We start from the raw sequence: 9,799 nt of genomic DNA, 5'->3' as shown, positions 1-9,799 counted from the left end.
CTCCCGAGCTCAAAGCATCACACGCCATCAACATGGCGGCCGCCGCCACCTCCTTCCCCCCCCCCCCCAGCGGCGGCGCGGCGCGAGGCCTGCCGGGAGATCGAGTCCCCGCCCCGCCCGCTGCCGCTCCGCAACTCCCATCGGGAGACTACAACCCCCAGAATCCCCCGCGGCACGAGGGCGCCAGCCAATGGGAAGACACCGGCGCTGCCGCTGGCCCCGCCCCGGCGGGCGAGAGGGGTGATGTCATTGCCCAGCGGGCGGCCGCGGGGGCGCTGCCGCCGCCGTTCATTGTGCTCGGCCGGTGCCGCCTCCCGCTGCCAGCGCCGGCCACGGCGGGGGGGGCCCGCTCCCGCCTCCGCTCCGGCCCCCCAGCACCGGCTCGGGGCCGCCCCGGCTCCTGCACCCATCCCCGAAGGCACCGAGCTCCGCTGCACCCATCCCGGGAGGGGGGGGGCCTGTCCTACCCCGGGGGTGTCTCAGCACCCATCCCGGGGAGGGGGGGTGCTGCGCTGCGCGGGGAGCGGGGGGCTCAGCACCCATTCCCCAGCGGGGCTGCCCTGCACCCATCCCCGGGAGCTGCCCTGCACCGGGTGGGTGGCCGGCACCCATCCCCGGGGGAGCGGGCTGCCTTGCACCCATCCCCGGGGGGGCTGCACCGCGCCGGGGGCGGCCCAGCACCTACCCCCGTGTGGGTGGGGGGTGTGTAGGGGGTGCTGCACCGCACCCAGCCCCGCTGTCCCCGCCGTGGGGCTGCCAGCCTTCTCCCATCGCCGGTAACCGGCTCCTGGCTCCCGCCTCGTTTTATGGTCGTGGAGAGGGAGGAAAAATCCCAAACCAGGTGAGTCCTGCGCTCCTCGTCTTTTTTTTTTTTTTTTTTTTTTTTTATGGTGCGTTTTTCCTCCCCGTTTTACCCCCTCCCCAAATCCCCCCATCTCCCGATGCCCGTTCCCCGGCGGGGGAGAAGCGCTGCCGAGCGGGGCTGCGCCGCCTTTTCCCGGTATTGCTGAAAGAGAAGGCGGGGGGGGAACCCCAAACCCCCTTAAATCAGAGAAATACCCTTCGGCAGGTGCCTCTGCTTCCCGCAGCCTCCGGGAGCCCCCCGCAACTTCGGGATGCTCCGGGCGCCCCGCAATAGCGCGGTCCCGAGCGGCGGACACCGGGGGCGGGGGGGGGCGGGAACGAGCCCTGTCCCGTTTGTCTTCTGTACCGTGTAACAGCGGGAAAATAAGATGGCTTTTTAATTGCTGTCATTAAGTGTTGCTGAGAGCCTGTGAGACCCGGTGTCCCTGGGCGGGGGGGGGGGGAATGATATATAAATTCAATCTTTTAAGAAGTCGAACAAGCAAAGTCTGGTTTAGGATGGTTTTTGGGGTGTTGGTGTGCTACGTCGTGCGACTTCTGTGTTTTGACACCCCGGTTCCTCCCCCCCTTTCAGGGAAATGGGGGGGGATTGGAGTCAAACTGGCTCCCGATTCTGGCTGCGCGCAGTTGGTCCAGGTTTCTCTTCCAAGTCATCGCCCGAGTGTGCATCTTAAAAATCGCCGTTTGGACGGTCTGGTGGTTTATTGCAGATGCCAAACTATCACTCCGGTCTTTTTCCCTTTTATCATAAATAAAAGAAGTGCCCAGACTTTAAACTTTTTAAAAAAACTTTGTGGTTTGGCAGAGCTTTGTTTTCGTGTGGCTTTTTAATTTGTTTCCCCGTTCCTTGCTGTTTGTGAGGTGCAGTTCAGACCTTTACTTGAAGAGTACTATGATATTAGGGCAAGATACTTGATTTATTTTTTTTTTTCCTTAATGCATAACATCAGGAGCTTTTATCCCCTTTTATAACTACGTTATCACTCCTGGACCTCAGACACCTGGTTTTTGTGCTGGTGGCAGTGAAACGTGTGCACACGGAGGGGTCCTGCTCGCCTCGAATCTGTCAACACCTTTCAGTGCCCTTTAAAGTTAATCTGCTCCAAAGCCCAACTTGGAGGCTGGTCTGAGAGCAGGAAGAGAGCGTACAGCTGAGTTGATATTTTTCTTTATTTATTTTTCTTTCCCTCTGCTGCGTATTTGCTTCTGCGCTTCTCTTGTGTAACTGGCACTGTGTGTCCTCTGGCAGACTCCCTGGAACCGCGGCGCTGGGGGACGGGTGACATGAGTGCGAAGGGGGACAATGAAACTCCCTGTTTGGTTTGATCAAAGTGTTTGTAAACACCCAGGCGGTGGTTGGGGTGTCCGTAGGCGATGCCTGGCGTTTTACAGCCTCCCCTCTTCAAGTGGGATAAACACGCTGCATCCACACCTCCTCCTTGCGTTTATTTTATCTGTGCTTTTTTTTTTTCCTTCCTTCCTCTTTGTTACGGACTCAAAGGGGAAGGCCAACAGTGTGTGCAGGAGTTGCCTTTGTTTGGTTGGTCTTTTTTTAACGTTTTTATTTCCTGGAATGGCATTTTTCCTCTTTATTTTACAAGGGAGGGAACGGGTAATGTAATAGAGGGTTTCCCATCTTGGCTGTAAAAGGAGAAGTTTTATAGCAGTGATTTTTGTTAGCTATGGAGGGAAGGCACTGGAAATGAAGTGATAATTTCAAAGTGTCGCCTGGGAATTGTTCTGGGAAATATTGATACAGAAGTTGAGGAGAAACAAGCAAGGAATCTGTGGCCGGGGATTTTGTATTCAAGTAATGCAGTTCTTGTGGTGTCCCTCTTTTTGATGCTGCTTTCATCTTTATACGTATATATAACTTCACAAATATGTATTGGTATTTATGCTTGTTCTGTTATTTTTTCCAAATTTATTACATTTGTTGAATTTGGAAAGACTTGTGACCATGTGAGCTAGCATTTTCAAGCTATGTTATATATCCTATAGCAAGAAGCGGAGTAAAAATGTAGCTCAGGAATCTACGCTATTAATAGCAGTAACATGAAATTTTGCCCTGCAGGAAGAGAAATATAGACACATAAAAATGGACCAAAAGCTGCAAATCGCTCAATAGATGAGTGATTGCCGTGAAAAAGCACAGATGAGCTCAGGGGCCCATCCTCTTGAGTAACTGGAGTCCTGATCCTGCAAAGACCTAACTGCAATGTGTGCGTTTACTGTGATTCAAAAGTCCCTGAGATGCCAGTTCCTGGGAGCAGAGAGGCTCTCCCAGGAAGGCAGCACTAAGTATTTCCTCCGGTCTTTTAATTTTCCCCTGATTTTTTTAAGTAGTATCCAATATCTGAAAGAGGATTCTGGGCTAGATGGTCTCGTGGTCATACCCTGTGCAGTTTTTCTTGTATATTAGTCCTGTTCTTAATTGAATTGAGTTTGATGTCATTGATTTGCTTCTTAGTAAAGCCAGAAACTGCATCGTTTTGAGTTGGCTTTATCAGCGTCACCGAAGTGCCCTGTGCTGTATTAAATTGCCCGTCCCAGAACTGTTGAAGAAAGAGGTTCAGGCTGCCCTGGGACGCTTGGGTGTCTCCCAGCCTCCTGTTTGGGGGGGACCCAAAGACTGGTGAGATGAGGGGAACTGGGAAGAGCCAAAGGCAGGACAGACTTGCTGCCTCTTAAGCTTCCCCGTCCTCTCTGCTCCAGAGGTGAGCTATGAGAGGACGGAGATTTTCGTAGCCTGGGGTTGGGGTCTGGCGAGGCAACTGGAGTTTCTGAAGGGATGAAGAAGGCTCTTCAGGGAGGAACTGAGCAGTCGTTTCCCAAACAGGCCTGGGGGAGGGAAGGTGAGAATTGCGGAGTGGGAGAAAGTTGTCTGCAAGCAAACTGGCCCTCCGTTTGTTGCCTGCCCTTCAAAGAACTTTCCTCTGTTTGCTACCTAGGCTGTGTGCTCCTCTTCTTCCCAGGCCCGGCTGCAGGTGGTAGATGGTGCTCGCTGCTTGAGCTGGAGCATTGGGGCTCTCCAGTGCAAGCTGCTGGTTTTAGCTCTGGAGCCGTCCTCGTTCGGTCCCTGCTGAGATAGCCAAGCTGACACCCATCCATCGGCAAATTGAGGCGCTTGCTGTAAGGTTTGTGACGTGTCCGAGGCAGGTGTTATCTGCAGCTGGGTTGGTTTTTTTTGTGGGTGGCATTTTCTTATCTTTACATAAAATATAGACAAACAAGAAATGATCATGGAATCACAGAACGGTTTGGGTTGGAAGGGACCTTAAAGACCATCTAGTTCCACCCCCTGCCCTGGGCAGGGACACCTCCCACCAGCCCAGGCTGCTCCCAGCCCCGTCCAACCTGGCCTTGAACCCCTCCAGGGATGGGGCAGCCACAGCTTCTCTGGGCAGCCTGGGCCAGGGGCTCACCGCCCTCACAGTAATGATAATAGCTGGGAATTAGATCGATTCCTTTTCTAATCTTAAAAGAGCATATTGCGGTTTTTTTAGGGCAGGAACAACAGTTTGAGAGCAAGCCTTGCTCTTGGCAAGCAGAGGAAGAGGAGTGGGGAATGTGGTAGGAGGTAGTTCGTGTGTGTTGCCAACTAATCACCCAGGCAATGCCAAAGGTGGAGAGAGGCGTTGCAGTAGCCTGGCTGGCATGGCAGGAGCGCAGAAGGTAGCGCAGGGCGGGCATACCTTGCGGTGATGGGGCTGTTTAATGCAGGAAGCTCTCATGGATGCTCGAAAGATTTCAGAGCAGGGGATTCAGGAGACAGTAAAGTCGTCTTCTGTACTACGGCTGGGCTTCCAACACCAAAAACATCAGCCCTTGGGGCAGAGATGCTCCACAACCGCCCTGCTTTGGCTGGAGGACAGATGAGATGACCTACGGCAATGTTTTGATTGACTCTCCAGTTTCCGTAATTTCATTTTGCAGCAAGTCATTTAGCTTCCTGCCCACCCAGCGATTCTGTCAATAACTAACTAAATCCTCGTTTTATTTTTAATGGCTCTCTTACAGCGAGGAAACAACTGATCTGTCATGTTTGTCGTATAACCCTGGTGCCTCTTGGCCAGCCTGTGTTTCAGTCATGAAGTTCAGCTGGGGTGGCTGAGTCCAATACTCCTCAGGTGCTAAGACATTGAAATAATTAGGGCAGAACAAGGATGAACTTGTCCCTTAAAATCACTGTCAGTATTTAAACAGAGTCAAGACCACATTAAAGTCTGTTGCTGTTACAGTAGTTTCATAACTAATCTCCGCTATTAAACATTGGCCCTGCATAAGGTATTAGTGAGATTTGTGTTGTAATGTCATTTGATTTCACCCTGCGTAGATGAAAATCGTTAGAGAGCTTTGTTGCGTTGAGCTGGGGATAGATATTTAGGTTGTGAACAGCTTGAGACTTAATTGCTATTTGTCATCTCACCTCGCCTGGAGTTACTGCGCTCACTACACCGCACTTCCCTCGGATACTTAAGGCAAAATTTAAACCACCTATTTAAACTAACCTAGTTATTAGTTTCCTGAGATAATTAGGGATTCCTTGTACAAACAGAGCAGGAAACTTTCAGTAAGGTCTTGCTTTGCTCCATATAGGTAGAGCCTCACGGAAATCTGCTGCTGTCCTTTTAAAGATCACAGGATACCCTGTTTATTTTCTTTCCTTTTAGCAGAAATACGCTTTTTTTTTTTTTAGGTACTGCTGAACTAAAAGTTAACTGTAACCTTTAAGTGTCTGAATGGTGCTCTCTTTTAGACCTTGAAAAGAGCAATGAGAAAGGGAAGAGAGGAGGGGAAGGGGGAGGAAAGGCAAGGCTGTGCTGGCATGAAAAAAGATGAGTTTGCACATGGGCTCTCAAAAGACTGTATCCTGCGGGGTGAATTTAAAAGGCGGGGGGGGAAAGGGTGTTAGAGATGCCAAAGTGTACCGAAGTCAAGCGGTGCTTGGGTGACTCTGTCCTGCGAAAGATGCTCTCCGCGGAGAGAGGCACTTCATGCGGGGCCCCAGCGGCCCGACCCGCTGCTGCGTGGTGCTGCCGCTCCTCCGCAGCGAGCTGGCCGAAAAATAAACTCGGCTTTTTTGGATCAAGCAAAAAGCCAGTAACTCAAAGGGCAGCGTGTGCGCATTTACAACGGGAGTATTTCTTGGTAGAGAATCCAGCCTATTGTTTGCAAAAGGGAATCGCCGTGGAACTACCATCCCCTAGGCTGGTGCTGAGCCTTGACACCAATTTGTGTGGAACAGAGAAGAAAACGAATCTGGCTGCGTACAAGAGACTCGCACACCGCAGTAGCAATCAGTTGCGTGTGCTTTCCAGAGTGTTTTGACCCAAGCCTCTCACACCCAAAGAAAAGGAGCTTTAATTGCTTCAGCAGGAGGGATCGCTCCCTTCCCCGGCTGTGGAAGCGTGGGATCCCCCTCCAGAGTAATCGAGTGGTTGGAATAGAATAGTTCAGTTGGAAGGGGCCTACGAGGATCATCTAGTCCGGCTGCCTGACTAATTCAGGGCTGACCGAAAGGTAAAGCGTGTTGTTAAGGGTGTTGTCCAAATGCCTCAGGCTTGGGGCATTGACCACCTCTCCAGGAAGCCTGTTCCACTGTTTGAGCACCCTCTCGGTAAAGAAATGCTTCCTGATGTCCAGTCTGAACCTCCCCTGGTGCAGTTTTGAACCATTCCCACATGTCCCGTCACTGGATCCCAGGGAGAAGAGCTCAGCGCCTCCCTCTCCACGTCCCCTCCTCAGGGAGCTGTAGGAGCAATGAGGTCTCCCCTCAGCCTCCTTTTCTCCAAACCAGACAAGCCCAAAGTCCTCAGCTGCTCCTCGTAGGACATGCCTTCCAGCCTGTATGGGGCTGTATGGGATGTTCCACCTGGGGTGTCATTACTGAGATGGTGCCAGCTCAAGAGAACTGCTGACACGCTTGTTCCCATCAGCTTTCTCCATGCTTGTTTTCCATCTGCCTAAGCCTCTCCTTGCTCCAGTCCAGCCACCCCACCTCCCCTTCCCCCTCTGCTTTTCTTCTATCTAGTGATGTTCAGCAATAACCTTTGGGCGCTTGGGTACGCCCTGACTACAAATGAATCAGGGGAATGCTGTGAATGGGTGTAAATGGAGACTCACGTATGAAGAAGGCATGAGGCCAGTAGGGAACAGGTTACTGAAGATGCTGGGTGGAAAGAAGAATGTGTATCTGATCAGCAAACCAGCCCACCTACGCGCTGCCCTGTGGTGGATGAAACTTAAGGCACAGGAACTTGTCAAGCCCGTGGATACAGAAGTGGTGGGAGATCCGGAAAAATCTGTGCTCCAGAAAAATCCCAGATCCATATTCAGGATGAAGATCAACACCTTGAGTTGAGAGGTGAATGCCAATGTTCAGATTTACTGGCCATCAAAGAACAAGTGAAAAGGATTGCCAGCGTTAGAAAAGAAATCACGTTTCTAACCCCCCCACACCTTGGGTTTGCTGTGGTGCAAAGAATGCTTTCAGTAATGAAAAGCTGACTTGAAAAATAATCATTAGCACTTCTCTGTGATTTAAATTTCATTGCCTGAACTCAAGAGTAATGGAAAATAGATCAGTCAAGGCTCTCTATCTAATAAGTTTAAAGGAAGCCAGCTTCATGTCTAATTAGTGAGAAGTTCTCCATGGTGCCATCTCTTATACTTCCAGGGTCTAACGCATGGTGTTTTCGTGACAGTTGTGGCTGCAGCATGGGAATATTTACTTAAAATAACATCCTTTCTTAAAAACCTAGTAAGACAAACTTGTATGTAAGCTTATTTCTTAGACAACCTGAATTCTTGTTAGCGACCTCAAGAAATCCCTTAAGGGGTCTCCATGCTGCATGGTCTTATTTTCCTGTTGCTTTCTGATGGCAGAAGGGAGTTTTAAATTCCATCTTCTCCAACACTGGAGATTCAAGGTTTATTATAACGGCTACTGAACTTGATTAACGGAGAGAGGAGATGGCTGACCCTGAAAAAATAATCCTTTTTTTTGTTGTTGTTGTTCCTTTATAGCTATTAACTCAAACACCTGAAAAATAAATGTTGGGTTGAAAAAGCTCTCCTTATTCCTTTGGTATCCTCGTTAGTCCTCTCGAGACATCAGGTTATTGTCCTGAGATTACTATTATTATCAGATTACTATCCCGAGAGGAGCACTCTTTGGAGGTGAGAATTGAGTAGCCTGAAATCACTGTGGGGATATCAGTTCGGTTTTGGGTATTGGGGAAAAAGATTATACCTGAAAAAACGTTGGCCTTTTTATTCTTGTATCTCCCCTGAAGTTCATGGCGCGATGCGTCCTGTGGAGAAAAGGTATTAGCTGGGATAAACCTGTGGTAATGAGTTTAATTAAGACCCCAGCGAAGACTGGAGTAATCTGTAGCTTTCACAGGAGCCTAAGGGCAGGTTTGGGATTTCTGTGCGTCTCTGGGCTGCCGAGGACCCCGGGGTGGCTGGTTCCAGCGTTTGGTTCCACGTCCTGGTTGACGAGAGATGTAGCAGTGAGTTTTGTAGACTGGACGTTCAACTTGTGTGGTGGTGAGGGCTCTGCTCCTCTTCTCTTTAATCCCTGTTTCTGTCGCATAACTACAGAAAAATGTTTTCACTCTAAAGGGATCGTTCTAATACAGTTTGCAGCCAATTCCATGTTTTCTATCTAAAATCTGCTTAAGCGAAGAGAATATCCGCACCACCGCCATCACTCCAGCTCTGCGGGCAATACCGGCCTCCTCTCTGTAGCCAACAGAAGATGGTGACACCCTCTAATTTCTCACATATCCTGATAATATAAAAATCCCTACTGTAAATATTTGCTTTTGAGAGCATTAGGTAGCCATGGGGTGATTCTTGAACAATGTTTGGTCTATTAAAAATAATTAAAAAAAAAATAATCATGCGGAGACTGTATCAGAGCTGCATGTACCAGAAGCTTGAAACATCAGAAGCGAAGTCGGTGCCTGATTTCTCTATTGCATTTGTCCTTGTTCTGAACAACTTGTTCTTTCTAAAAAGGGAACTGTGCCCATTTTCTTCAAGCCGGCAGTATTCGCATTTCTAAAATATGGTAGTAGTGTTTTGCTCGGATAGATGGATGTGTGTGTGCACACAGAAAACTCCCAAATAAACCCAGGTTCCTGTTAACTCTTTGGTTTCAGTAGGCGAAGGGGAACCCCTAGGGTCGAGCGATTAACTCCGAGCTAACCGATTTCTACTTGACCTGTTTAGGAGAGGGAGGTGTGAGCATGGGGCTGGGCTGGAAACTGCTTTGTGGTATCCGTAGGAATGAGGTTTCCTCCAGTGTCGTGACCTGCTGTTGGGTGTTGCCGTGGGCTGACCATCTCTTGCAGGGATGTAGTGTATCTTCGACCCAGAAACAAACCGTGTCTTTTTAGCAGTTGCTAACCCCAAATTCTAAAGTATCTTTTGCCTCCCCTCAAAACTGGAAAACAAATACATCCGTATTGTCATCCTGAGGTGGTTCTCGGTATTTCCATTACGTTTGTAAACCCTGGAAACTACTTTTGTTAATGTAGAGAGTTTCCCTCTAGTAGGAAATCTTTCTTTCCTTTTTTTTTTTTTTTTTTTAATTAAGTAGTGTATCTGTTGCCACAGTTCTGCAGGGAAAACTGTGATCTTGAACGCTTAGCCGTGCAGGCCATTGGTCCCTGTACGTCACCGGGAAGCATTGACAACCGTGTCCTCAAATGCTTGGCCTGTGAAATGTGTCTGCTGGGTCACGTTAGACATCCCAGTGCTGGAGATACTTGAGATTCCCCCATCCTATGCCATAATACGTGGTTATTATGGACCATTTGTGAACTTTCTGCTGCAGATGTGAATGTAGCACCGGGAGTTTTTGAAGCTCCTTCTCAAGCTGCTGCGTAGCCAGGGACGCTTGTGCTTCCATCAGTAGTAACTT

At 49.6% G+C, this 9,799-nt stretch overlaps 1 protein-coding gene across 1 annotated transcript in view; it reads left to right on the top strand.

Moving 5' to 3' along the window:
• The first annotated feature begins 260 nt into the window (after window positions 1-260).
• The window catches only part of RAB30 (RAB30, member RAS oncogene family), a 53,714-nt gene continuing 44,175 nt past the window's right edge, over window positions 261-9,799 (top strand). The window contains exon 1 of the mRNA XM_063325430.1: window positions 261-841. The gene's annotated coding sequence lies outside the window, so the exon portion shown is untranslated. The remainder of the gene's footprint in view (window positions 842-9,799) is intronic.

Source organism: Chroicocephalus ridibundus, chromosome 1 (genome assembly GCF_963924245.1).
Source record: "Chroicocephalus ridibundus chromosome 1, bChrRid1.1, whole genome shotgun sequence".
In the NCBI taxonomy this organism is placed as follows: domain Eukaryota; kingdom Metazoa; phylum Chordata; class Aves; order Charadriiformes; family Laridae; genus Chroicocephalus; species Chroicocephalus ridibundus.
Note: the sequence above shows the minus strand (reverse complement) of the source record. Positions and strands in the feature narration are given on the sequence as shown.